We start from the raw sequence: 10,939 nt of genomic DNA on the forward strand, positions 1-10,939 counted from the left end.
ATTATATTCTTACAAGAAGACAGTTATAGATATGCGACAATTATTTTGGACATGAGTGTACCTAGGTAGTTCTCCAGATATAAGGCCTACAAAAAAATTTTTGTCTGAAATATATCGGATGTTTGGTCCAATAAGAAAATACATGTTTCAATATTATTGAAAATTCCGCTTCTAAGGTACAGGAACAAGAAGTTATTCCAATAATATTTTAATTTTCATTTCTTTATTCAGGAAGTGCCGAATTTCGGGATATAGGTAAGTTGGGAATGTAAAAATCTCTATGTAAACTCTCCGCTCTAATGAAGAAAAGAACGTATTTCTATATCCAAATTTCCTTTTCCTCTTTATTTATTGAGAAATGTCGATACAGTATATTCTTTTCGTTAGCAAAGCAATGAAGATTTTTAAATAAGAAAAAGTTTTAAAAATACACATGCTAAGGGATGTAAAGGGATTCAAATTTGTTGCCCAGAATGAGCATCACATAAATTCATGAAGTTAAGGAAATTGAAGTGGACATATAAACTCTTCATTCTAAACAAACGGACATTGGTTTGGAGGTGACTCGTTGAAGAATGTACAGACTCTTCATTTTTACAGAACTTTTACTGGAAACACGTACCTAGATACATTGGAACAATTTTTGGATCTTCAGTTGGTAGTTGATGACATTGTAAATACTGTTGCATTTCAACAGGATGTGATACTACAGTATTTTACCATAATTGTTCGGAACTATTTTAGTCAAGCTTTCTCCGAGATAAGGATTGGTCGTGGCTAACCCAAGATGTGAACTCGTCGTTCCCCAGACGCACCCTTATAATTTTTATGGCTGTTTATTGAGTCAAAAGTGTAATATGTGAAGCTCCAGAGCATTCAGCTTCTTACACAGCAGATTAGGACCGCAGTTGCTGTGGTAGCACCACTGTTATGCAGTCGAGCCCTGGGTTTGTGTCTAGAGATGAAGTATCATCGTCTTGAAATGTCATCTGCTGAAACCAGTAACTACTACCTCCTTGATTACTGTGCAATAAAGTCAGTTTAAGTCCGAAATATATATTGACATTAAATCACTCTGTATTTACTGAGAACATAACGTTGTTAAAATGGCATGAATCAAGAAACCCAGTTCATAGGAAAAAGTATTTTATTCGTAAAATCTCAACAAGATCAGGATATTCGTCGAGTTTTAATGACTATTCTTTATCTCTGAAGAACAGGAAAGGAATGTCTTAGAGAATAACAACATTATCAGGTTTTGGATCTAAAATCTCAAGATGGTCACCAGCACCTGGAATGTCAAAATCAATTCCCACATCTGAAAAATAAAAATTATTTAGTACACAATCTTCATCTGAATATTAGAAATTCTTAACATATGTTTACAGTACATTTGTAAATAAATTAGATACAGAAGTATTTGGTAATGGATTGGGGGCATTTTTAACTCTCGAGGGCCTCTTATTCAACGAAGCATGGAAGTCATAATACCTAGATGACATTCAGAATATATCTGGAATTTCACTCTGTCGTTGGACATATAATTTAAAGCTGGGATAATTTACTACACTGTGGTATGATAATCTCCTCGTATATATAAAAGGAAATCCTGGCAGTGTTGAAATTACGGGCAAACTTTCACAATCTTTTCCAATTGAAAACGAAGTACTGTTCTTGGGGGATATTGTCACTTAAGTTACTAAGATTAATGAGTGAATGTACATATCCTCTCAAGATAATTGAAGACCTAAAATGCTACATGATCTAAGTGCCAAAAACTAGTGTTCGATGAAACTAAGAAAAAACATTGCTACTTTCGCAATATTAAAGTTTAATGCAGACAGCGTATTCTGTTAGCAGTTACTACAAGTACTTTGAGCCGTATTGACACTAGATCTCATAGCAGGGCATTGGCAAGGGGATGTAGATCATATATCAGCTTCAAAATAATACTTTCTAGTTTTGACAGATCATTTAGCATTTCAGGTTTTCAGTTATGTCGTGACCAATGCTCAAGGTTTCTAGATAAACTAGAGATCCCAAATCACTATATCTGAACTCGTTACGCTATCTGAAGCGAACCTATATTCCATTTCCAAAGAAGGCAAATTCCAAGCGAAGTGTATCCAAAAGTGAAACACTGGCTGATTGTGTGTATTGAGTCCGCTACGTGCTCGATTGACCTCTAAACGAAAGGAAAGAAAATATCTTCTATCCTACTCTAGTGAATTTATTTTATGCATTTACGCATATCTTAATTTTATTAGTTTATTTGTTTCCCAGTTATTAGATTTTTCAGCCCAACTGGCTTTCTGACTTAGAATTTTCAAATATTTGTTATTTTAATTTACTTCGTTCGATTCATTCAAATTTCAGGTTTAAGATTGTTATTATTATGTTAGAATTATAGCATTGCTCTCTAGTTACAATTGGCGACCCAACCAGGATGTTTTAATTACAAGTTTCCTTTTCAGCACCACGACTACCTATATAAGATCCGACCCTAAAGATTAACGTGAGATTCGAATGATATGGACTCTCACTAGAAATTGAACCCAGATCTCAGGCGCCAAAGGTGCATACACAAAATATAAAGATATGAGGGGGCTTACAAAAAGAGTAGAGGAGCAAAGGATAGCAAGGAAAGAGATATCAAAGAAGACGAAAGAGGGTTGAGATGAAGACTAAGAAAAATATTGTAGAAAGTGAAGGAACACAGAGAAGAGGACTGAAAAGTAGAAAAGATGTAAAAGGAAGAAATGTGGAGAGGAAGAGCTAGATGGAAAACTTTGATCCAATGCTCGACTCGGATGGCAATTGGAAAAGAGACAGGATGATGATGAAAAAGAAGGCTCTTAAGCAATATCTTAAAAGTGTTGATATTTTGCATAGTGTTTGTAATATTAGACTATGAATCCAAAGTCGTTATATTATTATTTTTGGTATTTATAATTTAAACAGTATGTGGCATATATGGAGAACTGATTTCATATTTCGTATCCTAAAAAATTATACTACTAGTTTAGAAGATTGTCCATTCATAAAATGTTAAAATTTAATGTTAATATTCAGAAATTGGAAAACATATTAATAACAACCTGATATCACTTACCCAGAATATCAATTTCTTGGTCTGTCAAATCAGCACATGATTTTGTTTCCCCGTTAATTGTGCAATTTTCTGAAAGAGAAAAGCACGATTTTTAATTAAAATTGTGCTAATAAGCCTATATGCTACAAATAGCTAGGTTAGGCAATATTTGATTATGACTTTTATTTATTTATATGTCAGTTGCTACCGTATATTTTTTCTCTATATTAAAACTAAAGACTGTATTTACTCGAAGTAATGCGTACCCTTTTCCCTCCAAAATTATGCAAGTCAGCATTAGATTCGAGCACAATAATAATAATAATAATAATAATAATAATAATATGCGAAAAATCTGGTGATGCCTTGCAATATTTATGCATTGTCAAACAACAATAGTTTCTGCTAGATGTGACGAATCATTGTTTAATATCTGACGTATTACCGTTTCAGAAAATAAAGCTTTCTATTGGTTCAACAACATTATTCATCTTGTGGTATTGAGAAGTATTTAAATGATTGCACTGTGTTGATATTTACTTCGTACAAAATTTCACCCTTTTTTATTATTATTTTAAGACTTACAAAGGCAATTCAATGTAAGTGGTACAACCAAGCCTGTCACATAAGTCTGGGCTAAGGACGGCAAATTTCTAGGCAGATTATTTAAAAAATTGAGATTTAAGTATGGTATACACAAAAAAAGGTTGTACGCGAGAGAATAAATTTAAGAGATATGTACAATCCGCGGCAATAAACCTGCAACCTGAAGATGTAAGTTTATTGTGAAACTACGCGTAATAGCACAGGGAATGAACATAACGTCTAAGTGGAACGAATCACGCCAGGATAAACCTCAGCCTCCTCCCGTGCACACTTATTTTGGAGCAAAAGACTGTGTCATTTCACAATAAACTTATATGCTCATGTTGCAGGTTTTTTGCCGCGGATTGTACACGGAAAGAAAGAACGAGCACATTTACAAGCAAAATTTATGGATTCTTGCTACATGTAGCTTTATTTACGCTGCTCCCGACACTGCAGGAAAATTACTAACTTTATGGCGTATGGAACTCGAATATTCAATGCCGCGTTCAGGAAAGCTCTCCACTGACTTCTACCCTTAGCCAACTGGATCCAGTTTCTACTTTGTATTACTAGTTCTGCGAAATTCATCTTATTATTGTCCTCTCATCTTCGTCTAGGTCTTCCTAATGGGCGTTTTCTGATTGGTCTTCCAGTCAAGACTTTGAAAATGTTCCTACTTTCTTCCATCCTGGCTACAGGACCTGCCCACCTGAGCCCCATAGATTTGATGACCCTAACAATGTTTGGTAAAACCATATAAATTATGTAGTTCCTCGTTATGAAGTTTCCGCCATTCCCCATTCCCGTTCCTCTTGGGTCCGAATGTGAGTACTTCTAATACCCAAACTGCATCTGTAAAAATTGTTGTGTGAGCACCTTATGATTCTATTTTTGGATAGCGCTCATATTAGTTCCTAAGTAAAATTTTGACCCGACTACTGTACGTCCTATAGTTTTGGAGCTATGGACCTTTGAAGTTCATTTTTCATATTTTCGACAGCCTATAACTTTGAAAGGAAGCATTTGTGCACCCAGGTTGGTCTATACTTTTCGTCTCATATTGGTATCAGGAATCACCTCCCAAACGTTGTCGGTATTGTTTTGAAACGCCCTGTATACCTAGTCAGAAAGGGAAATAAAAACAATCATAGGAATTTCGAAAGAAGGTTTCAGGAAGAGAAAAACCCGTATTTTGTGGTACAAAAATGTATAAGAATATGAAAAAGAACATAGAAAATTAGCAAGATTGAACGGATAGCAATAAGGAAGGGTTGGGAATAACAGAGAGAAAGGAAAAGTATTGAATGTGATTGAAAAAGAGAAGACTAAGATGTTTGGGTTATTAAGAAGAAATTGTATTCTAAGGGATGTAATAAAATATATAGTGAAAGAAAAGCAAGGGAGGAAACAAAGCCTCTATACCCAATCGAGTATGCTTATAATTTTATTACTGTATTACTTTGTAATATATTTGGGGACGTTTTATAAGTACAATACTTCTACCGTTTCTATTTGCTCACTCAACACAACCAGAAAAAAGTGATACTTTCGGAAAATCATCAACTACACTAAAGTATATGCGCAAGGTGCTTTGCAAACGGATGCAGCTGAGTATATCAACCACAAAATATGTAAACGTTATCATTGCATGTAAAGGTAGTTAATTAAAAAACTACCTGACAATTATAGTTTTATTTCTGTTATACTTTTATGAGATAAAAATAATGTGATTGCGATCATTTCCAACGCAAATCTATAGCTGTGTGGAACATACCCTATCTTATCAGCGTCTGAATTTAAGCTTCACATATGCATAAAGAGGGGATGAAATGTAGCATTTCGCACACATGTTGATCTCTTTTAAGTCTGGATGTGCAAGTTTCATTATTCTACGCTGTAACTCAAAAGTATATTCCGTATCAATGTAATATTTCATTGTTTAGTACATGGTAGACTTGATTTTACAGTATGCCGTGGAAAACAATCTCAGTTACACTATTTAATACTTAAGAAAAGCGTTATAAATATAATAATAAAAGATTATGAACTTGCCCTTCTCACACAAGAAATGTTGAACATGGTGACACTCTAGACCATATATCTTTGGAAGATCATGCTCCCAACGATCCATATTAAGGCAATCCATGCCCACTTTATGGGCACCATCCGACCAAGGAGGAAAGAGGTTTTCTTCTGTTGCATTTGATGCTGCAGGAATGGATTTCCCTGACGTATACCACACCCAGTTTGTTTCATCAGAATCAGAACTTGGTTTGAAGTGTCCACCAGTCCATATGTGGTCAATCTCTGGAAAATTCTGAGCGTCAGTTTTGTTTAGTAAAAACTAAAGATTGCCATGCAACGAATAATTGCCATGCCAAGTAATATTTTGCCATGCAAGGAATAATCAACTTTTAAAAATACATTATTGGCGATAGTTTTATTATTGGCAATTAAGACTTAATTTCTAATTTTTCTATGGTAATTTCATAATTTTGGAAATTTGACCGTTTTGTAATTATACAAAATATTCCAGAACAATAGAACACACTTTATTTTTGATGTATAAGAACATGGAAATTTGTGCTAATATTATTTGAATTATATTTCAAATTTTGAATTCTAGCTGTAAATGTTGTTTCTTTTCAAATGATTGATCCTTAACCATCCCAGCATGGATACAAACATAAATTGAACATATTATGCAAGCATTTATCCAGTGGATGTTTCATCGCCTAGCACAAGACAACTACAACATTAAGGCGCCGTCTCAGAAGATAATTCTTCGTTCTATTATTAAGTTTTGCGTAAAACAGGTAGCAACAAGATGAGCACAAACGTCCTACAGTAAAGGATATATTCAACGTGTGGCGAATGCCATCGACAGACCCCAGAAATTACCCGTCTATTGGATCAAGAACTGCATATTAGCATAACAGTATTCGCAAAATATTAAAAAAAAAATCCTACAGATGTATCCAGTGGCGGATCCAGGATATGATCAAGGGAGGGGCTAAACCATAGTTTGCCGCTTTATCCAGTGTAAAACAGGATTGAAGTCTATTTTATTCAGTGTATACCTAAGGGTCAAGGGGGGCTATAGCCCCTATAGCCCCCTTGGATCCGCCCTTGGATATATCCATATAATTCTGTTTTCAGAGCTGTGGTTGAAGTAGCGGTCTCTCTCGCTCTAACTCAAACAGATTTCTCTATTAGCTCCTACGCGTGAGTATAATTCGCTACTCCCTCTAGATAAACTATTGACCACTCGAGACATGTAGCGCCCATGCTTTAAGAATCTTGATCAATCATTATTATTTTTTTTTCTAGAGTGTGTCAGGCCCACTGAGCAATACAAATGATTAAGCTGTTGGTACCCATGTTCGATGGTGTCTTACATAGCTTTTTACTCAACTCTAATTTTAAGGCGGCACAACTCTCCCTTTAGAGAGGTTTGCTTCATTATAACGTGTTCAAACAAATTGTTTTAAAGCTCACGATTTTTGGATTTCTTTGCTCACAAGGGAACCTTCCGAAAATGATAGTTGCAGTGAAAGATGTGGCCTATGCCAATTGAAAGAGCTGTAACAGAGATGAGCATTCCCAAAATCTTAGCTGCCCATAGCAATAAGTTCAAGAAATATAAGGAGTGGGAGTTCGGGAAACAGCAAGGTTGGACAAGGGGGGGGGGAGTGCAAATTCCGCAAAAAAAAAGGGGGGCACGGCAAAATACAATGCTGACAAGTGATGTATAGAAAGAGACTTGCCACAATAGGGAACAAATGAAGGCCACCAGTGGGGTTAACAATGTTGCCAACTGCAATGAAAAGTACATGTTTTGCAAAGAGCACTATATGAAGTGAGTGCAATATTCAGTGTCACGTAGAACATAAGATATGACGTGTATAATCAGTGGTACAATCTAACAAAAGAGAATAGAAAAACAGAAGTACGAAAAATATGGAAAAGACGAAGTTGGCCATAATGCGCCACATTTGATCACGAGCTGTGCATATTAGAATGAACAAAACAAGAAAGTACCAACTATGCAGGATACCGACGTACCTAAAGTCGAAAAGAAAAACGAGTTCCAAAGTTGGCAACACTGGCCATGAAAATCCAGACAATTCTAATATAGTTAGACCACTCGCTTCACAAAAAGAAAATTCCGGCGAAAGGCATCACTCGGAATGCATCAATGCTAGATTGAGGCAATGTCAAGTCGGGGAACATGAAATGGTTGGGTTGAGCCAACAACCGATAATAGAAGTAAACATTATGTCATGGTTGGGTCGTATGTGGAAATATACAGGGTGTCCCACCAAACTTTGTGGCCTGAAAGAATTGAGAAACGAACAAAAATACGACGGATCCAGTTGTGCAGGGATGTGCCAATGTCAGGAGGTGATAAAAGTCTGTGAGAAGCAAGTGCCCCCAGGATCCTCATCATAGGGCCCCAGGAACCAACTTCAAACTTTCAAATGGCAACAGGGACCGAGTGGTACCTTTCTCGATAGATCATGGAATGTGCAACAACATATATAGGAAACATTTGCTATATGAAGCATGCTTTTCAAAATGGCCGCCACAAATATATGTTGTGTCTTAACATGGCATCGAACATTGTGATCTCAAATTACTGCGAAGCGAAAAGAGATGTTGCAAATCCAATTGCACAGGAATGTACTCATGTCGAGGGCCAAGAAAACTTTGTAAGAAGCAAGTCCCCCAGGGCCCCCATCATAAGGCTCAAGGGGTCAACCGCAACATTTTAAATGGGAACAAGGGGCGGATGATATTTCTCTGGATAGATACAACACCGCCTATAAGAAACATTTGCTATATGAAGCACGGGTTTCAAAATGGCCGCCAAAAATGCACGTTGTTCTTGTCGCCGAGCAGATATTTTTGGTGGCCATTTTGAAACCCCATATAGTAAATATTTCTGATATGCGTTGTTGCATATTCCAAGATTTATCGAAAGAAATATAACTCGACCGATGGTGCTATTTGAAATTTTGAAGTTGGCCCCTGGAACCCTATGATGGGGGACTTGGAGGCACTTGCGTCTCACAGAAGTTTGTCGCCCGCTGACATGGGTACATTCCTATACAACTGGATGTGTCAGATTTTTTATTCGCTTTGAAACTATTTCAGTCGCTGAGTTAGGTGGGACACTCTGGATATATCATAGGCGGTGATAGTACTACAGACAACAACACACAGCAGATCAAGCCTTTGATTATGTTTGCTTTCTACAGGTATGGATATGTGATAGAAAGACCGCCAAAGGTTCCGACACCTCCACAGTACTGTTTCGAGACATTCGCAGGCGATCATTGTACCATGTTTGACGGATTATCAGTATTCCGCTGTGCTCACTCCAAATGTATTTTCTGCTTGGACATTTGTCTCATCGAACAATTGCACGTGCATCGAACAATCCGGCCTCTTGCCGGAATTTTCTTTTTGTGAAGCGAGTGGTCTAACTATATTAGAATTGTCTGGATTTTCATGACCAGTGTTGCCAACTTTGGAACTAGTTTTTCTTTTCGACTCTAGGTACGTCGGTTTCCTGCATAGTTGGTGCTTTCTTGTTTTGTTCATTCTAATATGCACAGCTCGTGATCAAATGTGGCGCATTATGACCAACTTCGTCTTTTCCATATTTTTCGTACTTCTGTTTTTCTATTCTCTTTTGTTAGATTGTACCACTGATTATTTACGTCATATCTTATGTTCTACATGACACTGAATATTGCACTCACTTCATATAGTGCTCTTTGCAAAACATGTACTTTTCATTGCAGTTGGCAACACTGTTAACCCCACTGGTGGCCTTCATTTGTTCCCTATTGTGGCAAGTCTCTTTCTATATATCACTTGCCAGCATTGTATTTTGCCGTGCCCCCCTTTTTTTTTTGCGGAATTTGCACTTTTCCCCCCTTGTCCAACCTTGCTGTTTCCCGAACTTCCACCCCTTATATTTCTTGAACCTATTGCTATGGGCAGCTAAGATTTTGGGAATGAACATCTCTGTTACAGCTCTTTCAATTGGCATAGGTCACAACTTTCAGTGCAACTATCATTTTCGGAAGGTTCCCTTGTCAGACCAGGCCTCTGTTGAACGAGCATACTATAGTGAGCGTGGGGGCGCGATGGCTCAGTGGTAGAGTGTTTATCTCCGGTGCGTGGAGTCCCTGGTTCGATCCAAGCTCGCGCCGTGTGGACTATGTAGTGGACAAACACCGTGCTTGTGGGTTTTCTCGGGGTTCTCCTGTTTCCTCCCACTTTCTTCATTCCACCATTTCACTCATTTCTCATAATCACCGTCTCCTTTAGCCTAACCGGCATAACCGTGGGACGTAAAACTTAAAGATTTCATTTCATTTTGTAGTGAGCGCGAATTCCCAGATTATTTTTTTCTTTTCTTTTTTTTTTCATTTTTATTTTGCAACAGAATTAGTTTTTCAATTACTTCTTTTTACATACAAATTCATATTGAGTATTTTTGTTCTCTGTTAGTCAGAACGAAGGATTTATTACCTTCCTCGTTTTAGTTCCCTTATCTCCCTTCGCACTGACTTCAAGTTCAAACTCTCTGATTGTTAACAAAATTCCTTCAGTAAACAAGGAAATACCTATGTTTCACAACTCAATATCTACTATATTTAATCTTAGTATTAGTTATATTATTATTAATATTAATGGTGTTAGAATTGTATAAGGATAAGCCCATATAATCTGTATGTTTAAAAATCTTTTCATTCTTGTTTTTAAAAGCCAGATAAAGAAGTATCTTTTTCTGTCCTCAATCTCCAGATGTTATATATGTTTTAAAAGTGCGTGTTTTATAGATAAATTATATGAGGATCCAAGGTAGAAACATAAATAAAATCTTTTTATGTGCAATAATGTTAGTGATACTATCTATAATTATTGTATATTTCGATGTAAAAGGCTTCTCCAGAGTTCGGGGGCAACACACACAAGAACACGGAGTTCTGAGTACACTCACATACACGCATGTGCACAAACAGAACCCTTCTTTCTCACACAGCTCCGCCTAGACTCCTTTGGGTAAGCCAATCTTGATGTTAAATTCTGTTATCAGTATGAGGTGTTCCAATCACTACATTCTCTTTCCACCTAGAGGAACTTTTCTCAGATAGACTTCGATTCTAGTGTCGTGCGCAAACCAAACAGCTTTCTTTTCAGGCTGATGACTCTATTTGGTTCCTCCCTAGGGAACTTTCAGAC

At 36.8% G+C, this 10,939-nt stretch overlaps 1 long non-coding RNA gene across 1 annotated transcript; it reads right to left on the reverse strand.

The window, feature by feature from the left end:
* Nucleotides 1-1,129: 1,129 nt before the first annotated feature.
* On the reverse strand, nucleotides 1,130-6,030 carry LOC145676989 (uncharacterized). Its single transcript, XR_014129575.1, has 3 exons — nucleotides 5,732-6,030; nucleotides 3,113-3,181; nucleotides 1,130-1,318 (listed from the first exon to the last, which is right to left on the reverse strand). It is a non-coding gene; the product is annotated as an uncharacterized LOC145676989 (long non-coding RNA).
* Nucleotides 6,031-10,939: the final 4,909 nt, after the last annotated feature.

This window comes from Thermobia domestica, unplaced genomic scaffold, assembly GCF_964235325.1.
Source record: "Thermobia domestica unplaced genomic scaffold, izTheDome1.hap1.1 HAP1_SCAFFOLD_503, whole genome shotgun sequence".
NCBI classification, from domain to species: domain Eukaryota; kingdom Metazoa; phylum Arthropoda; class Insecta; order Zygentoma; family Lepismatidae; genus Thermobia; species Thermobia domestica.